Raw genomic sequence first — 21,194 nt, 5'->3', positions numbered from 1 at the left:
TTTGTGGCAGTCTCAGGATATTCCACCTTGATTTTAATCCAGATCATATGGAAATTTGAAGTTGTCTCAAACATACTTTTAAGACCACCATCATTTGTGATCTGAGCAGTTGATCCTCTTCTAGCATGGACAAAGTTGATTCATCTTGCTTATTCACAAATGGACTCGGATCCATTCCTTCCCAGTTTAAAGTTTCTTTTGTGCCTGAGAAGTAATGCTCAGTCTTTTGAAAGCAGAGATAAGTGATCATGTGTCAGCTGCGAGGAAGAAGAGCCTGGCTCAGTCTCTTTCAATATCTCTGCTAATCTTTGAAACATGTTAAAAATGCCAGTGTTCCCTCATTGTCCCATAATTCCAGGTTGGTTTTGAATATAACTACTTTATCTGCCAACTTGAACACATTTATCATTCTCCTTTGAAGTTACAGATTGAGTTTGTTGAGCAGGTTGAATGTATCACACAAGTAAGCAAGTTTGTGATCCATTCTGTGTCACTGAAATTTGCCACCCGTGGTGATTGTTTTTCTAAGATATATCTCTGGAGTGGCTCTCATTAACTCAAAAACTCTGGCCAGTGATCTGCCTTTCGAAGGCCATCTCACTTCTGTGTATAAGAGAAGACATGTATGCCCTGTATCACAGAGCTGCATGAACAGACATGAGTTAAAGACATGCACTTTAATGAAATTGATAATTTTAATTACATCCTGGAAAACTTTGTTAAGCTCAGGTGACAGTTTTTGGCTGGTGAGCATGTCTCTGTGGATGAAACAGTAGGTAGGTAGAGAAGCGATCTTTTTGACCTGAGTAGTGTAACCAGCGGAGAAGGCAATGGCAAGCCACTCCAGTACTCTTGCCTAGAAAATCCCATGGATGGAGGAGCCTGGTAGGCTGCAGTCCATGGGGTCGCTAAGGGTCGGACACGACTGAGCGACTTCACTTTCACTTTTCACTTTCACCCATTGGAGAAGGAAATGGCAACCCACTCCAGTGTTCTTGCCTGGAGAATCCCAGGGACCGGGGAGCCTGGTGGGCTTCCGTCTATGGGGTCACACAGAGTCGGACACGACTGAAGTGACTTAGCAGCAGCAGTAGCAGCAGTGTAACCAGAAAGACACCCAGTCATGGCAGCCACTCCATCTGTGCATATACCAACACAAAAAGACCAGTTAACTTTTCCTGACATGTAATCATTCAAAGGCTTGACACTTTCTGTAGCTGCAGTGTTGATTGGCAACAACGTGCATACAACATATCCTCAAGCACATCCTCCTGAAAAATGAATTGCCCCAAAACAAGCACTGTTGCCCTGTTGCCAATATTGGTAGACTTGTCAATCTGAATTGAGTACCATGGTGATTCATCAATACTCTCTAACAATTGTGCCTCAGGATCCTCCTATTTCATCAATTCATCTTGTTACAGTGCTAATTGAAAGAGGAGCACATGCTGTCTTTTGAACTGCAGCCTCTCCCAAAAGTTCATGATAAGTGTCCTTAGCAGCAGGCAAGATCAACTCTTCACCAACAGTAATGGGCTTCTTAGCTTTAGCAATGCAGTTAGACACTCAGAATCCTGCGCTCAGTGCAACCACATTTGATGAAGTGGTGTCCTTCAATAATTGCTTCTGTTCTTCATGCTCACAGTGTTTTCCTTTTGAAAACTCTAAAGGCTTGTCATTTGATGCAGGGTGCTTGGCCAAACAGTTTCAAGGTTTCATCACTTCATTGGGTAGTCAGTTACCACATATTATAAATACAAAGCAGGCTTTGAGAATGTGAATCACCTGTTGCAATGAACCTGTGATTTAAATAGGACTCCTGGTATTTTAAGTGCATCCTTCTTTTCTTGGCAGTGTTAGAATCTTCTGCTATCTCATCACTGGGTCTTTCCCTCTTTTCAAATAAGCTCTCAAGCAATCCTTTTTTAAAATTAATTAATTATTTATTATTATTATTATTTTTTACTTTACAATATTGTATTGGTTTTGCCATTTATTAATTTTGAATAGGGTCATGTTGTGGGTTTACCAAAACTGTGGCTGAGATGATTGTGCCATGTGGGAAAGAGGCATGGATGGAAGTGGTAAATAAAATAATGGGTAGGCGATGCATGGACTAAAATAAGTGTTGGTTTCTGACTTAAAGCCTGCCATTAGAGGCAACTCTACAATTGAAGTACATCAACTCACTTGCCTGTATAAAGCCTGCCACCAGATACAGCTTAATTTTCACTTGCCACTCAACGATAGTGATTTGACATGAGTCTGCAAGCAATTGATTTATTATGGTTTCTGTGCTGTCAAACCAGTCTGCTAATGATAATCTGTATTTGCAGCCACCCCCAACACTCACATCATTGCCTCAGCACCACCTCAGATCATCAGCCATTAGATTCTCATAAGAAGCGTGCCATCTACATCCCTCACATGCACAGTTCACAGTAGGTTTCATACTCCTTTTAGAATCTAATGTTATCACTGATCTTACAGGAGGCAGAGCTCAACAGTAATGTGACCAATGGAGAGTGGTTGTAAATAGAGTTGAAGCTTCACTCACTCATCCACCATTCACTTCCTGCTGAGTGGCCTGGTTCCTAACATGCCATGGACTAGTACTGATCAGTGGCCAAGGGGTTAGGACCCTCTGCCTTAAATGACGATTTATCCAAGCATCCTAGTAGATATATATTGAAAATTCCATCAGTTAGTAGCAGAATACACATTCTTCTCCAGTGCACATGGAACATTTGCCAGGATAGTTCACATACTATCCCTTGTTGTTGCTGTTCAGTTGCCCAGTCATGTCTGACTCTTTGCGACTCCATGGACTGGAGCCATGCCAGGACTCTATCAAGCACATTTTCTGACCACAATGGTATGAAACTAGAAGTCAATTACTGGAAAAAAAAATGAAAAAAGACACAAACAAGAGGAGATTAAGCAGCATGTTGCTTAACAATAAGTGGGAAGTGAGAGAAAATTAAAAAATACCTTGAGACAAAATTTTAAAAAATGTTAAGAAGAGGGCCTGCCTTTGTGGTTCAGTGATAAACAATCTGCCTGCCAATGCATGAGACACAGGTTCTATCCCTGGTCCTGAAAGATGCCCCATGCCACAGGGCAACTGAACCTGTGCATAACAATTACTGTGCCTGTGCTCTTGAGCCCAGGAACTCCAACTACTAAGCCCACATGCTGCAACTATTGAAGCCTGCATGCTCTAGCCCTGTGCTCCACAACAGAAGCCATGGCAATAAGTCCATGTGCTGCAATTAGAGGGGAGCCCCCTGCCTACTGCAACTAGAGAAAAGCCCATGCAGCAACAAAGACCCAACACAGCCATAAATAATTGAATAAAAATATGGTGAAAAAAAGTGAAAGTGTTAGTTGCTCAGTCGTGTCCAACTCTTTGCAATCCCAAGAACTGTAAACCACCGGGCTCCTATGTGCCTGGAATTCTCCAAGCCGGAATATCAGAGTAGGTAGCCATTCTCTTTTCCAAGGGATCTTCCCAACCAATGATTGAACCCAGGTCTTTTGCATTGCAGAATTCTTTACTATCTGAGCCACCAGAATGAAAACACAGCTTTCCAAAATCTATGAGATGCAGCAAAAGCATTTTTAAGAGGGAAGTTCATAGTGATGCAAACTTACCTCAAGAAAGAGGAAAAATTTCAAGTAAAGAACTTAACCTTACACCTAAATAGAACTGAAAAAAAAAAAAAAGAAATAAACAAGCCCTTTTGGTAGAAGGAAAGAAATCATAAACATCAGAGTATAAAGAAATAGAATGGGTATTTAAAAAAAGAACCCTTGAGACTATCAATTATACTGAGATGGTTCTCTACAAAAAAACAAAAAAGATAAACATTAAGCAGAATTATCAAGGAAAACAGGACCCAAATAAATAAAAGTACAAATGGAATAGAAGTCACAACCAAGATTAGAGATAAATAGTCATAATAGACTACTACAAACAATTACATATCAACAAATCAGATAATCTAGAGAAAGTGGTCAAATTAGTAGAAACTTATAATCTTTTAAGATTAAATCAGCAAGATGTAGAAAATTTGAGCAGACTGATTTAGAGTAATGAAGTTATATCTGTAGTTAAAAAGGGAACCCTCTTACACTGTTGGTAGGAATGCAAACTAGTAGAGCCACTATGGAGAAGTGTGGAGATTCCTTAAAAAACTGAACATAGAACTGCCATATGACCCAGCAATCCCACTGCTGGGCGTACACAGTGAGGAAACAAGAATCGAAAGATACACGTGTACCCCAATGTTCATCACAGCACTGTTTATAATAGCCAGGACATGGAAGCAACTTAGATGTCCATCAGCAGATGAATAGATAAGAAAGCTGTGGTACATATACACAATGGAATATTACTCAGCCATTAAAAAGAATACATTTGAATCCGTTCTAATGAGGTGGATGAAACTGGAGCCTATTAAACAGAGTGAAGCAAGCCAGAAAGAAAAACAGCAATATAGTATACTAATGCATATATATAGAATTTAGAAAGACTGTAACTATAACCCTATATGCGACAGAGCAAAAGAGACACAGATGTATTGAACAGTCTTTTGGACTCTGTGGGAGAGGGCAAGGGTGGGATGAAATGGGAGAATGGTATTGAAACATGTAAAATATCATATGTGAAACGAATCACCAGTTCAGGTTTGATGCATGATACAGGATGCTCTGGGCTGGTGCACTGGGATGACCCAGAGGGATGGGATGGGAAGGGAGGTGGGAGGGGGGTTCAGGATGGGGAACACATGTACACTCATGGCGGATTAAAGTCAATGTATGGCAAAACCAATACAATATTGTAAAGTAAAATCAATAAATTAATTAAAAAATAAATAAAATAAAATTTACCATCTTATTAAGGGGAAAATAAAGACTGAAAAAAAATAGGCCTGACTGTGCACAGTAGTTGCTTTGGGAAGTGACTCAAAGGTCAATTCTTTTTCATTCTATTTTTTGGCATTTTCCAAAAATGTTTATAATGAGTACATAGTGCTCTTATAATCGAGAAAAACAATAAAAATCACCACTGTATTATAAAAATGTATATCTCATAACAAACAAAAGTCTAAGACCATAGAGCTTCACAGGTGCATCCTACCAAATATTCACAGAAGAGTTAATATAACTTTTATTCTCAAACTATTCAAAAAACTGAAGAGAAAGAAATACTTCCAAACCAGACAAAACCACTACAAAATTAATAATAAAACTGACAGGCCAATATTCATGGTGAACATAGATGTAAAAATCCTCAAGAAAATATTAGCAAACTGAATTTAAGTGTACCTTTAAAAGATCTTACACCATGATCAAGTAGGTTTTATCCTAGGGATTAAAGGATGGTTCAATATTTGCAAATCAATGAATGTGACATACCATAAACAAAATAATAAAACAAAGGATAAAAAAATCGCATTATCATCTTAATGATGCAGGAAAGGTATTTCAAGTAATTCATCATAGGTTTATGATAAAAACCCTCAGCAAAGTGGGTATAGAAGAACTATAACTCAACATAATAAAGGTCATATATGACACAATCACAGCTAATATCACACTCAATAAGGAAAAGAGGAAAATATTTCCTCTAAAATCAAGAACAAGACAAGGATGCCCCTTCTTGTCACCTTCATTAAATGTGTTGTTGGAAGACCTAACCGCAACAATCAGAGAAGAAAACGAAACAAAATTAATCTAAATTAGAAAGGAAGAAGTAAAACTATCACTCTTTGCAAATGACATGATTCTATATATAGATATCCCAAGGATTCCACCAAAAGGCTATTAGAAGTAACAAATTATCTCATTAAAGTTTCAAGATACAAAATTAATATAAAAATTATGTTATGTTTCTATACACTAATAACAAACTATCAAAAAGATAAGGGATGGGATGGGGACATAGGTGGGGGGGTTCAAGATGGGGAACACATGTACACCCGGGGTAGATTCATGTCTATGTATGTCAAAACCAATACAATAATGTAAAGTAATTAGCCTCCAATTAAAATAAATAAATAAATGAAAGAAACTAAAAAAAGAAAAGAAAAGAAAAAAAATCTTATTTAAAATTGCATCAAAAGAGTAAAATACCTACAAATGAAATTAACAAAGGGAATGGCAATCCACTCCAGTAATTTTGCCTGGATAATCCCACGGAAAGAGTCTTCTGGGTTGCAGTCCATGGGGTCACAAAGAGTTGGACATAAATGAGTGACTAACACACACACACACAAAGCTAACCAAGAAGCTAAAACAGCTGTACTCTGAATAGTATATGATATTTATGAAAGTCACTGAATTGATACAAGTAAATGGAAAAAATATATTGTGCTCATGAATTGCTTAATTGTCAAGTTTTTTATTTTCAACTGTTAAATAGGAATAATCATATTTCATATCACAGAAGCATATGTAAGATGCAATTTTTTTAAAAAAAATAAAGTGCTTACGAAAATCTGGCATATTTAACACAGAAGGAAATGTAATTTCTATTATTATATTTTGATCTCACTTTCAGAGAGCTATTTTCAGTTTGACTATCTGCAAAGATGCCAGCAGTACTTTTTTACCCTGAAAATACTTAAATACATATGTCAACAAATTGAAACATGATTCATTAAAAATGGACTTAAAAGAATATTTGTACCTGTGAATATTTCTGTTTTGCTATATATGTGTCGTCAAACATACATAATGAGTTTTTCCTTTTATTATTTGACATCCAAAAATAAAATTGATAAAACTGTGTTGACATGTTTTTAATAAGCAGGAGTCCTTTGTTTGTTTATATTTGAAGTCTGTTTGCGATTTTATCTAATTGTGGCACTCTGACAAGGTGTTAAGTCATTATGAATCTCTGTCTCTTCTGCTCTAAAATGAGAGTAATGCATGGTCATATCATGAGTATTTATGATGATTAAATAAAATAGCATATTTAAATCAAAGGTCATATATGAGGCATCACACATGGACATTTTCATTAGGAGGAGTTTAAAAACTCAGTAACAGTGGTTGCCTTTAGGTAAAGGACCTAGGTAGCTGGAAAACAAGTTAGGTAGAAATAATTGTTTTCTACTTCTAAATTTTTTTTTTAAATTTAAGCTTATCTTTCACTTTTATTCAGTTTCATTGAAATATAGTTGACATATACCTATGTGTGTGTGTGTGTGTGTGTGTGTGTATACACATATACATATATCAGACTAAGGTGTACAGCATAATGGCTTAACATATATATTATGAAATTATTACTGCAATAAGTTTAGTTAGCATACAGTATCTCATAAAGTACAAAGAAACAGCAAAAAGATTTTTTTTTTTCACTTTGGGATTAGGACTCAGGATTTATTTTCTTAACAATGTTTGCATATATCACATAGTAGTGTTAACTATAGTCATCATGCTGTGCATTGCACCCCTAGTACTTATAAATGGAAATTTCTACCTTTCCTTGAATTTCCCTTGTCCCTAACCCCTGTTGATGGTAACCACAAATTTGTTCTTTTTCTACTTCTTCTTTTTTTTTTTTTATTTTCTCTTTTAGATTTTACGTACAAGGGAAATTACCCGGCATTTGTCTGCCTCTGTCTGAGTTACATCATTTAGCGTAATACCCTCCAAGTTCATACATTTTGTCACAAATGGCAATATTTCAACCTTTTTCATTCCTATTTTATGGCTGATTAACTTTGTTATATATATATATATATAAAACATCTTTGTTCATTCATCTATTAAATGGACATTTAGGCTGCTTCCACATCTAGGCTACTGTAAGTAATGCTGCAATGAACACTGGGATGCATATATCATTTTGAATTAGTGATTTTGTTTTCTTCATATAAATGTCCAAAAGTTGAATTGTTGAATTACGTAGTAGTTCTATTTTTAATATTTTGAAGAACTTCTATACTTTATCCTACTGTGGCTGTACCAATTTATATCCTATGAAAAGTGCACGAGAGTTTCCACTTCCTTCCATTCATTTATTCATCTTGAATGACAACGACCTTCAATGTAAAACTCATTCCAATAACAAGACTTTAATATTTGCTTTGTATGAAATTCTCTTTCTCAGATATCCACTTGGTTGATTTCATCTTCCTTGACAATCCTTAAAAACAGTAACTGAATCATTCTTTCCATTATTCTGTTTATCATTATCTGACTGTTTATAATATAGGTATTTGCTTATCTTTATATTATTTACTTTTACCATGAGAATATGAGCTTCACATGGATTAGTGAAGTGAAGTAGCTCAGTCGTGTCCGACTCTTTGCAACCCCGTGGACTGTAGCTCCCAGCCTGCCAGGCTCCTCTGTCCATGGGATTCCCCAGGCAAGAATACTGGAGTGGGTTGCCGTTTCCTTCTCCAGGGGATTTTTCCCAACCCAGGGATCAAAACCGGGTCTCCTGCATTGCAGGCAGACGCTTTATCCTCTGAGCCATAGTCAATACATTTCACATGGATAGGGGCTTGCTTATTTGTTTATAGCTATGTAAACAGAGCCTTGAATTATGTGTGACATATTGCATATGATCAAAAATATGCATAAATAAGTGATTTAATGAATAATATCATATCACAATACGTGGTATTTATTTATGTTTGCTATTAAATATTATTTTCAAATATTCTTTAATTTTGATAAGTTGTTTCCTGTTCATGAAAATTTAATATATTCCTTGCTTTGATTTCAAATATTTTGACATTTCAATTAATGGTATAATGAACATCTCTGTACATGAACATTGTTGCCTAATTCTGATTATTTCCTTAGGATAAAATCTAGAGTAGAATTCCTTGATCAAATAATTAACATTCCATAACTTCTTAAATATTCTGACAGAGCAGGAAATTCATTGGCAAAAGCTAGTCCAATACCTTGTTGCTAATACGGATACAAGAGATATTTAAATGAATGTGTAGGTTTCTGAAGAAAAGAATAGGATGAGATGCAGAAGGAGCTCAGAGAAACATGGTGGTCTAGGGTAGGTTGTGTCTTTCTTCCCACTTAGCTAAGCCTTTTCAATATTTGTTGCAAAGTCTTTTTCAGTTCAGTTCAGTCAGTTCGGTCGCTCAGTCATGTCCGACTCTGAGACCCCATGAACCACAGAATGCCAGGCCTCTCTGTCCATCACCAACTCCCAGAGTCCACCCAAACCCATGTCCATTGAGTCGGTGATGCCATCCAGCCATCTCATCCTCTGTTGTCCCCTTTTCCTCCTGCCCTCAATCTTTCCCAGCATCAGGATCTTTTAAAATGAGTCAGCTCTTCTCATGAGGTGGCCGAAGTATTGGAGTTTCAGCTTCAACATCAGTCCTTCCAATGAACAACCAGGACTGATCTCCCTTAGGATGGACTGCTTGGATCTCTTTGCAGTCCAAGGGACTCTCAAGAGTCTTCTCCAACACCACAGTTCAAAAGCAACAATTCTTTGGTGCTCAGCTTTCTCTATAGTTCAAAGTCAGTTTATTGGTGCTGAATTCTTTGGGCTTTTCGTTTTGTGTAGAACTCTCTCTCTCAAATCTGAATAATAGCCTTCCCTCTCCAATCTGAATAATAGCCTTCCTGGGTAGTGCATTCTTGGATGTAGATTTCCCTCCACCAGTTTAAATATATTGTGACTTTCCTTTCTGGCCTGCAAAGTTTCTGCTAAAAAAACATACTCATCGTCTTAGAAATTGTCTCCCTTGTAGTTCAGATGGAAAATAATCTGGCTGCAACGTGGGCTTCCCTGGTAAAGAATCTGCCTGCAGTGCAGGAAATGTAGGTTCATTCCCTGGATTGGGATGATGCCCTGGAGGAGGGCTTGGCAACTCACTCCAGTATTCTTGCCTGAAAAATCCCATGGAGAGAGGAGCCTGGTAGGCTTAAGTTCATAGTGTCACAAAAAATTGGATAGGACTGAAGTGACTTAACATGTACAGGGTTCTCTGGAGTATTTGTACACAGAAGTTAAAGCACATGAGTCTGATCAGCTATCAACTACACAATTATGCAAAGGGAAAGATTATTACCATTGTAGATGGGTGTGTCAAAAATGCAAGAAGACTATAATAGTTTAAGGTAGGTTTGGGATAGCCCTTGCCTAGTTATGCAGAAGCCAATGACTGTCTGAATAGATAACAAAATGAAATGCCCAATAAACAAAAATCATCCTTTACTTTAGATGATTATACAATCAAGATTAATACTAACTTAAAGGGGTTTCTTGATTGTGCTCTTTAGCTCACCATATGTAGACTAAATTGCTACCTAATGGACCATTATTCAGCATAAGGAAATTACAAACTAAAATTATGCTTTTGTGAACTCTTCTTTTTTCATGAATATAGGAGTATTTAATTCTCCCTTATATTAATACATAAATATTAAGAATTTAAAAAATTTCTGATTTCCAAAGCTAATTTCAAATTCACTTAATCATGCTAGCAAATTAATCAACACTATGTGCTCCATTTATTAAACACCTATTAGTAATAAGTGCAAGAGTGTGCTTGATGTCATCTCAGTTAGAGTAAGTTGTCACTCCTGTCCTTAGAAGATTTTAATCTCTTTGCAAAGAAGGGATATAAATACATGAAGTAACCAAGTACATGTTTAAGAAAAGAGAGAGCATTGAAGTAAAGAATATCAGCATCCTTACAATAAAGACAGAAATATGACCTGAATTTGAATGGAGAGGATAGCTTAATTTTAATTTCCATGTAAGACTCCATGGTGAAGGTAGGATGAGCAGGATGTAGGTTAAGTCAGTGGAAGAAAATAGACTTCTCAGGAGAAACAGCTACTGAAAGATGTAACAAGAGTACAAAGACAAGAGGTAGGAAAGAACAATGCCCACCCCATGGGGGTAGACATGGATGGTAAGTGTGGACAACCAAAGGCAGAGGACATGGGAAGATACGATCGAAAATATACGCAATATGGGCTCAGACAACTCATAGAAGACTGAAAGCGTGACTTTGATGTCTGAAATGGTTTTGACAAATCAGGATGCACGTGACATTTTAATAGAGATGCAGATGTCTTCATAGAGAACTGCAAAGACAGTGGTCGATCCATGAATGAAGTTAATTGACACTAAATGATTTCTTTCACCTTAAACCAGAAGGTTCATAAAATGTTTAGACATTTAGCTCATGGCTGCATTCAAAGCACAGTTAGGATGAGGGGACTGTACAAGCAGTAAGACAGACCCAGTATAATTTAATGGGGTAACAATATTTCATAAACTCCAAGGTTGTGATTCTTAATCCTGCTCTTACAGTTAACACAGCATGTGGCATTTCTGCATTAATTTCTCTGGTTATAAAATAGCTGTTTCCAATGACTCTCCAGGGGATACTACAAAATCAATTGAATAATGACAGATAAGCACTCTGAGCTTCTTAGAGAGAAAACTAAATCTCATAATTGCCTTCTCCAGCCACCTTCATTTTACTTTACAGAGTGAACTGGAGTACGTATAAGAGATGAATTAATCTTATCTTTTTTCATTCTCCCTTCATTTTTTCTTAAGAAATTGTACAAAAAGGGAATTGTTACAGAAATTCAGGATACAAAATTTTGTTCATAAATGATAAGTGTATGTCATATATTAATCATTCCTATGATACATTTAAGAATTGAGGCATGTCTTCATAATCAAAATATGCACATATAACATACCTGAAGTATGCTTTTATGTTATATCCACCATTAGAATAGTTTATATGTGGTCTTTTAATTTTCCAAAAAAGACAATAGATTCACCTTTATTTTTTGTTCAAGATTCAACTTTTCTCCATAGCTCACATTTTAAAAAATTTGGTTAAATTTAAATATACTGTCCTTGGACATAGAACATTTCTCAGTGTGGCACTAACAAGTTTACTGTATCTGTTAAGGTTATTTTGAGCACATGCAATAGAAAGCAATAGACCTTGGCCTACTTAATTAAGTACAAGGAGATTTATTATGAGTTTGCAGGGTGCTCAAAAGGCAATGAAAAAGCAGGGAATCAAAGCCTTTGCAAAGGCAGGTAATAAAACAGCTTCAGGGACAAGGAACTCTTCGTGCTCTAAACAAAGCATTGCCATCAGGTTGTCCCCTCTCTCCTGAGATCCCAGCCTGTATCACTCTGTCTATGATTAAAATTCCTGGCTGGGAGTAAATCTGGCTGTCCACTTTGAATCTAGCTCCTATGGTTTGACTCAGTCAGGTGCAGAGGGCAGGCCCAGGTGTTTGGGGCCACATCCATAGTGGGAAGATTTTTTAGGAGCCCAGGACCCATCACTCTAGTTCTTATGATTAAAGGCATTTTTGGTTCTGTTATTATATATAAACTGTACTCCAGTTTCCTAAATGGGATTTGAGTTCTGTCGCTCAGTCATAAAACAACTTTAATAACAGCATTATTGGAAGCATAAGAGAGGGCAACTGCAAATAAATTTAGTCAGGAATTAAGCCAATCAATACAAAAGTCACTTAAATTTATTGAATGGTTGCTACTCTTTAAAAAATGATTGAAAAGTGGAATACTATAGAAAGTAAAAATCGAGAGTGGATATGTAAACTGTATTTCAATTAAAAAACAAGAAATAAAGAAAACACTGTTATAGGAGCTAAATTTCAATGCATCATGTAAAGTAAATGAAAAGGTACTCAGTACATATACTAGTTCAGTTCAATTGCTCAGTCGTGTCTGACTCTGTGACCCCATGGACTGCAATACGCTTGGCTTCCCTGTCCATCGCCAACACTTGAAACTTGCTCAAACTCATGTCTATTGAGTTGGTGATGCCATCCAACCATCTCAGCCTCTGTCGTCCCCTTCTCCTCCTGCCCCCAAATTCCTCCCAGCATCAGAGTCTTTTCCAGTGAGTCAACTCTTCACATGAGGTGGCCAAAGTATTGGAGTTTCAGCTTCAGCATCAGTCCTTTCAATGAATATTCAGGACTGATTTCCTTTAGGATGGACTGGTTGGATCTCCTTGCAGTCCAAGGGACCCTCTGTGGTCTTCTCCAACACCACAGTTCAAAAAGATCAATTCTTTGGCGCTCAGCTTTCTTTGTAATCCAACTGTCACATCCATACTTGGTTACTGGAAAAACCATAGCTTTGACTAGACGAATCTTTGTTGGCAAAGACATACTAAGGGCCTTATACATGGACATAAAAATACTGAAAACACATAATATATAATATGAAAGGACTGTTCAGTATGTCAGCTAATATCACTTCATATGTATTATAGAAACGTTCTAAGGAAGGAGCCTAGAACTGGAATGCTTAGATTGTTTTCTTAATAAAAAGAGATGGAGCAGACATGTGGAGGAGTATCCCCATACACTAAGGAGGTGTGCAGCTGCATGGAAATCCATGAATCTGAGGCTGGATCTCAGGACAGAACATTTGAATAAATGGAAAGATGATCATAGCTGACGTTGCTGTGGAAGAAGATGAAAATTCTCAGCTCTGCAAATAGTTCCAAAATATCAATTGTGAAGCTGTCACAGAAGGAAGATACAGCAGTAATGTAGGACTTCAAATGTCTTGACATCTGCTGGAAGTCTTATTGTCCTAAAAGTGACAAATCTGATAACTCAGTAGTGGTAGATAATGTGTTATCTTCAATACTGCATCCCCACAAGTCGGCACTCTCCCACAAGACCCATCCTCCAGCCCTACTAAAACCTGTGTGTTTCCATCCAGGAGCCCTACTCTCATGTACAGAAACCCTTCATCAGGCTACTGTCTTTTTTGTTGGCTTTCACTAGTACCTGGGTCCTTCCTGAGAAGGTGGTTGTACTTTCAATTTTTTTAGGGTTTTTATAATGTAGGATATGGAGGCTACGTTCCTGCTGTTTCCAAATGTTTACAACCCAAAGCTTGTATAAATAGTCATACTCTGCTTTGATGCTTACACCAGGCTTTATTACATGGGTCCTTCTCTCACCTCTGTCATATAGCCACCACTTGTCAGTAGCCTACACCTAGGACCATCCCCCCCCTCCAAGTCTTTAACTCTATTTAAAAGTTTTACCCTGTGCCTTAAGTCTTGACATCATTCTGCCTTTCCACGGGCAATCTTAGAGCATTCTGACTCTTTTTTTTTTTTTGCCTCCAATTTTCAAGATATTTTTCCTTTTCTACACCAGTCATTTCTCAATTTTCAGAGTCTGAAGTGGGTTTTTGTGTGAACATTTTTGCTTCTGGAGTCTGATATTATATTTTCTATTTTTTCAAGTTGTTCACTTCTTTAATATCTTTTTTCTATGGTGAGAAAGCCAATGTTTGATTATCTTATTTTTCCCAGCTTGATCCTGATCCATCTGCTCATAGATTCTCTTGTCAGTCATCTCATCTCCTAATTCTTCTTTCTTCACAGTTCTCATCTGGCCAGTTAACTAATTGGTTTCTTCACTCATATTTGTATTGTTGAACAGAGAGGGGAAAAACTCACAGTTTGCAAAAATTTGTGATTAAAAACTCAGACTTTCTAATTTCATCTGGTCTCTAAAAACTGCCCAGGTTTCCTATGTATGATGCTAGACAACTCGTTTCCAACTCACTATAGGTGCCATATTCAACCTTCATTCATGGAGATGCCCAAACACATCATCTCCTCTACTTCAAAGAGGAAACAGAGGATTAAACGAAGAAGTTCTTAATGTTTCTTGTTCCTTGGATATTTTGAGGAAAGGAGCACAACTTCTTATCAAAATTGACTATGGAGTGTAAGGACTCTTATTGTCACATAAGAAAAAGCACTGATGTAAATGATTCCAGGGTTTGTTCATCTACATACCATTATCATTAGAGAAGCATACACTTTGCACCATGGTGAACAGATTCAAGCATTAGCCCTCATGATCCATGACTTCTAGTCTTCATGACTCTGGATAATTTCCTTACCCGGGGTTTGGGTGGGACTTGTGACTTGAGACAGGGATCAAGACCATCTCCATGGAAAAGAAGTGCAAAAAACCAAATGGCTGTCTAAGGAGACCTTACAAATAGCTGTGAAAAGAAGAGAGGTGAAAAGCAAAGGAGAAAAGGAAAGATATAAGCATCTGAATGCAGAGTTCCAAAGAATAGCAAGGAGAGATAAGAAAGCATTACTCAGTGATCAACACAAGGAAATAGAGGAAAACAACAGAATAGGAAAGACTAGAGATCTCTTCAAGAAAATTAGAGATGCCAAGGGAGCATTTCATGAAAAAATGGGCTCGATAAAGGACAGAAATGGTATGGACCTAACAGAAGCAGAAGATATTAAGAAGAGGTGGCAAGAATACACAGAAGAACTGTACAAAAAAGATCTTCACGACCAAGATAATCATGATGGTGTGATCACTCCCCTAGAGCCAGACATCCTGGAATGTGAAGTCAAGTGGGCCTTCGAAAGCTTGACTATGAACAAAGCTAGTGGAGGTGATGGAATTCCAGTTGAGCCATTTCAAATCATGAAAGATGATGTTGTGAAAGTGCTGCATTCAATATGCCAGCAAATTTGGGAAACTCAGCAGTGGCCTCAGGACTGGAAAAGGTCAGTTTTCATTCCAATCCCAAAGAAAGTCAATGCCAAAGAATGCTCAAACTACCACAAATTGCACTCATCTCACACGCTAGTAAAGTCATGCTAAAAATTCTCCAAGGCAGGCTTCAGCAATATGTGAACCGTGAACTGCCAGATGTTCAAGCAGGTTTTAGAAATGGCAGAGGCACCAGAGATCAAATTGCCAACATCCGCTGGATCATGGAGAAAGCAAGAGAGTTCCAGAAAAATATCTATTTCTGCTTCATTGACTATGCCAAAGCCTTTGACTGTGTGAATCACAATAAACTGGAAAATTCTGAAAGAGATGGGAATAACAGACCACCTGACCCGGCTCTTAAGAAATCTATATGCAGGTTAGGAAGCCAACAGTTAGAACTGTACATGGAACAACAGACGGGTTCCAAATAGGAAAGGGAGTACGTCAAGACTGCATGTTGTCACCCTGCTTACTTAACTTATATGCAGAGTACATCATGAGAAACACTGGGCTGGAAGAAGCACAAGCTGGAATCAGGATTGCTGGGAGAAATATCAATAACCTCAGATATGCAATGACACTGCTCTTATGGCAGAAAGTGAAGAGGAACTAAAAAGCCTCTTGATGAAAGTGAAAGAGGAGAGTGAGAAAGTTGGTTTAAAGCTCAACATTTAGAAAACTAAGATCATGGCACCTGGTCCCATCACTTCATGGTAAATAGGTCAGGAAACAGCAGAAACAGTGTCAGAATTTTTTGGGGGGTAGCTCCAAAATCACTGCAGATGCTGATTGCAGCCATGAAGTTAAAAGACGCTCACTCCTTGGAAGGAAAGTTATGACCAACCTAGATAGCATATTAAAAAGCAGAGACATTACTTTGACAACAAAGGTCCATCTAGTTAAGGTTATTGTTTTTCCAATGGTCATGTATGTATGTGAAAGTTCGGCTGTGAAGAAAGCTGAGCGCTGAAGAATTGATGCTTTTGGACTCTGGTGTTGGAGAAGACTCTTGAGAGTCCCTTGGACTGCAAGGAGATCCAACCAGTCCATCCTGAAAGATATCAGTCCTGGGTGTTCATTGGAAGGACTGATGTTGAAGCTGAAATGCCAGTACTTTGGGCACCTCATGCGAAGAGTTGACTCATTGGAAAAGACCCTGATGCTGGGAGGGATTGGGGGCAGGAGGAGAAGGGGACGACAGAGGATGAGACGGCTGGATGGCATCACCGACTCTATGGACATGAGTTTGGATGAACTCCGGGTGTTTGTGATGGACAGGGAGGCCTGGTATGTTGCGATTCATGGAGTGGCAAAGAGTTGGACAAGACTGAGTGACTGAACTGACTGACTCTGACCTGCTCTAAACAATAAATATGACAAAGGTGAGAAGATGTCACTCCTTTCATTATGGCATGTAATGTTGCTCCTGGATGTACTTTGGAAACAGTCCTTGTGAGCTTTGGGGAAGTAAGGAGCCATATTGTAGATGCTCCCTGTCAGAAAGCTGGGCATAGCCTTTAGGAGCTGTTGGGCAACTCTGGCCAACAGGCAGGGAGAAAGGATATCCTCAGTCTACAACCAGAAGGAAATGAATGCAAAGCACAACCTGCGTGAGGTTGGCAGCATAATCTGCCCCAGTAGAGTCTCCATATGAAGACACAGGTTGAAACCTCAACTGCCCAAAAAGTCTACTTGGTATCCTTCAACCAAAAGATGCCATTTCATTTACACTTTGAATGATAGTACTAAAGAAGTTTGGAAGCAGTTATCTTGAGGACAGTACCTGCAGTATGTTAAGACCTGCATCCAGAAAATAGGAGATGTATGAAAGCTATTTTTCAGGGTGGAAATGAACAGCATTTGACCAGTTACATCAGAGTAGATAATATATTAAACATCTCTTGCAATATACATGCAAATTTTGGTGGCTTGAAAGTACCCTGTTTTTACAGTCCACCATATTATGCAGAGCTGAGTGAATATAGTGGGAGAAATAAAAGTAGGACTGCCCTTCCATGAATGGTCTGGATTGGGATATGAGTTGTCAAGGTTAGGGTTAGGGTTAGTGTTAGGGTTAGGGTTAGTGTTACAGAAATTGAGTTTGCAACAGGGCACACAGGACTAAACAAAGCAATACTCTGTCACCAAACCAGGAATAATGGCAGTCCAAAGCAGGGGCTTGTTACCTGATTGGACTTTCCAATTTTCTTCCCTTTGAGACAGTTGAAGCATGGGTAGTTCCTTCCCAGAGAGAATCACATAGCATTACTAGGAAACTTGTGTGTGTGTGTGTGTGTGCGTGTGTGTGTGCGTGCATGTGTGCATCTGATATTTAGGTAAAAGAGCTGTGGGTCCTCCATTTTGGTACTTTCTAGTACAATTCATCCTACTAAAATAGTTACAATGAAGAGTGCCCCTCACTACCCTACTCTCCTGTTGCACATGGATTTTAGTACATATCCTTGCTACCTCCTCTCAGCCAAACCAAATATAAGTAGTATTATATTATCCAATACAAATATAATTATAGTTACTGTAATATTCAAGCCCTTTTAGGAAGTATTTTTTAATTCAGGGCCAACTTATTTATTATTATTATTTAATTAATCCTCAGTTTATGCAAGGGAATATTTTATTTTTTATAGCGTAGAACATTCCATATTTATTTAATACCTGTTTACTATTTCTGAATTATATTTGTCTGGAAGAAAGGCCAAATCAAACTTTAGTATTAATTCCCAAGACATGAAATATTTATTAAAAGGCAATAATATGAAAATTCTCAGAATATCCTTTTTGTATTACTATATAGTGATGTCCAACAAATAAATATTGCAAAACCCCTGTTCAGTTCATTTCAATGCAATTCAGTCGCTCAGTCGTGTCTGATTGTTTGTGACCCCATGAATCACAGCACCCCAGGCCTCCCTGTCCATCACCAACTCCCGGAGTTCACTCAAACTCATGTCCATTGAGTCGGTGATGCCATCCAGCCATCTCATCCTCTGTCGTCCCCTTCTCCTCCTGCCCCTAATCCTTCTCAGCATCAGAGTCTTTTCCAGTGAGTCAACTCTTCACATGAGGTGGCCAAAGTATTGGAGTTTCAGCTTTAGCATCAGTCCTTCCAGTGAACACTCAGGACCGATCTCAGTTAAAGAGGGATGATATTTGAACAGCACCATGAATGGAAAGTAAATACTACTCACTGTGCTCCTACTTTCTCCTTTCTGGCTATCCCTTTCTCCTCATCATCTGCCATGGTTGTAGCATTATTCTCATATCTCAGCTCAACAAAATGTTTTCAGTAAATTATCCCTGACACCTCACAATAGATGAGACTGTCTCATGGATACTCTCATTGCAGCTCTTCGTTTGCCTTCAGAAACTCTAAAACATTGTTTATGCCAGAGCAAAATCTAACTATTTTCCTTGGAAAAAGAAGATTTCTACTAAAATCTTCCTGAGTCCACAGCTACCAGAAATGCAAACCATAAAGAACCACATGCATTCTATTTTGGGAATGGAGTGCAGTCTCTCACCCAGGTGATAAAAATGTACCAAATCGGCAGGGTGGGAGGGATTATGAAAAGACTGGTAAAGCCTGCGGAGGTGTAACAAGGTGTAGAGGCTGGTCCTTCCAGAACAGTTATAAGTAGCTTGATCTGCTTCTCCCTCACTTGACACAAATAAATGACTTAGATGCAATCATTTGATTCCTTACTTTTGATTCTTCTGGGAAAGTAGATGCCCTTTCCCCCAAATGTTGAGACTCCCAGTAGTGTTCCTCATGCTTGTCTTCCCTGGCATATCAGGTACAATAGTGCTTAGAAAAATGGTTACACTTGCTTCTTGGTCCATTGGAGAAGCAGAGTCAAGGCAGAGCCCTGTGAGGGCAGCAGCTCTCCCCTTGGCATCTTCTCTTATTGTGGGAAAAAAATCAGATCTCACTTTTGTATTAAATGCAGGAATATGAAACAAGTTGTATTTTATGGGCACCAAAACTCCCTGCACATTTATAGTTATGTTATTGAAACCAATGAGGTCTGTAATTTTTAATGCACTTAAAGTTCTGCAACCATGTGGGAATAAAATTTACTTTTCTTGTGTGTGAAAATTCAAGTGGAGGAAGAGTTAAATGCTTTCAAGATGTCTAATTCCCTAAGACTGGTCTCCTACTCACCCTGTTACTTCTTCCGTGGTCTCTGTTATACTGCCCTACAGCATCACTAAAGGTGATTCTAGAGATGCTAATGAATTTGGAAGACTCAAAGTAAACAATCCAAAAGAAACAGTTCATTCTCTCCTTCAATCTCTAAATATTAATACTCCAAATCCAAAGTTTTACTTATACTGCTTCCAATAATCCATTTCTTAATCATCTCCTTGTCACCTTATTTCCCCATCTTGCTACCAAATGCATATTCAAGTAAAACTGAAGTTAAGAAATTTAAGTTATGTCTACATTAATTTATTGTAGAGTTTCTCATTTTAATCATATCAAAGTTGATTACATATATATAGGTTCATTCTTCAAACTGAGTTCAGTTTATTTCTTTTGTGCTTACTGTGATTCTAAAGGAAAATTCAAGCAATGATTCATTTCATCATGATCTATTCTCTACCCTCTAAATTTAATCCTCTAAACAGTCAAGCAAAGGAAGTCTCTTTGATGTTATTTGTAGAAACATTTACTTATTTCTGTTCATCTTATTCTGAGTATACTTTGGAAAGTGAAATCTAGAATTTTGTATCTCAAACAGAGAATACCTGCTCTATAGGAGGAGTATTATACTTTGAAAGTAAAACTGTTGCTTCTTTTAAAATGACATAGCTGGTCATTCATATCTTTAAAGTTTTTAACAAATACTTATGAAAAACTTCATATGTGCTACCAGCTTCCCTGGTGGCTCAGATGGAAAAGTTTCTGCTTGCAACGCGGGAGATCTGGGTTTGATCCCTGGGCCAAGAAGATCCTCTGGAGAAGGAAATGGAAACCCACTCCAGTACTCTTGCTTGGAAAATTCCATGGATGGAGGTGCCTGGTTAGGCTACAGTCCATGGGGTCACAAAGAGTCAGACATGACTGAGCGACTTCACTTTCCTTTGGACACAACTGGTGCACTGAAGAAGATTCTAGTAAAGTTCTGTGCTCTGCTGATGTAACCTTCGTGCTGCCCTTGATCCCCAAATAGGACAGCACGAGGACGCTTTCTTGAGGCTTGCATCCTCTCTGTGCTGGAGGAAGAACGACAGCCAAGCAGACCTGGCCTCCTCAGTGTTTATACCCACCAGCTGCATCCTGGCTCTGACCACATCCTGGCGTGCCTGATATTTCTCCCTCATTGACTGCTTGGCTTGTTTCTCTCAGAAACATTTCAAGTCTCTTCAGCTCATAGGCTTCCAATTTTCTCCGAAATATCAGTGAGATCAGAGCTCTTACTTCACTGAGCATTTTGATATAATTCAGAAAGAGCCCTTTGCTTTCTCAACCTCCAAAATTTTTCATCAGTCTTCCTTGCAGTCTCAGAAAAGAATGGAATAGAATTGCCCAAAATATAGAACTGTATTTTTGATGCCATTTTTTGTATCCTGAAGAACACTGAATGCATGCTAATCCC

The sequence above is a fragment of the Moschus berezovskii genome, chromosome 10, assembly GCF_049115385.1.
Source record: "Moschus berezovskii isolate FMDL1 chromosome 10, NW_MosBer_1.0, whole genome shotgun sequence".
Lineage (NCBI taxonomy): Eukaryota > Metazoa > Chordata > Mammalia > Artiodactyla > Moschidae > Moschus > Moschus berezovskii.
This window is presented reverse-complemented; position numbering follows the sequence as displayed.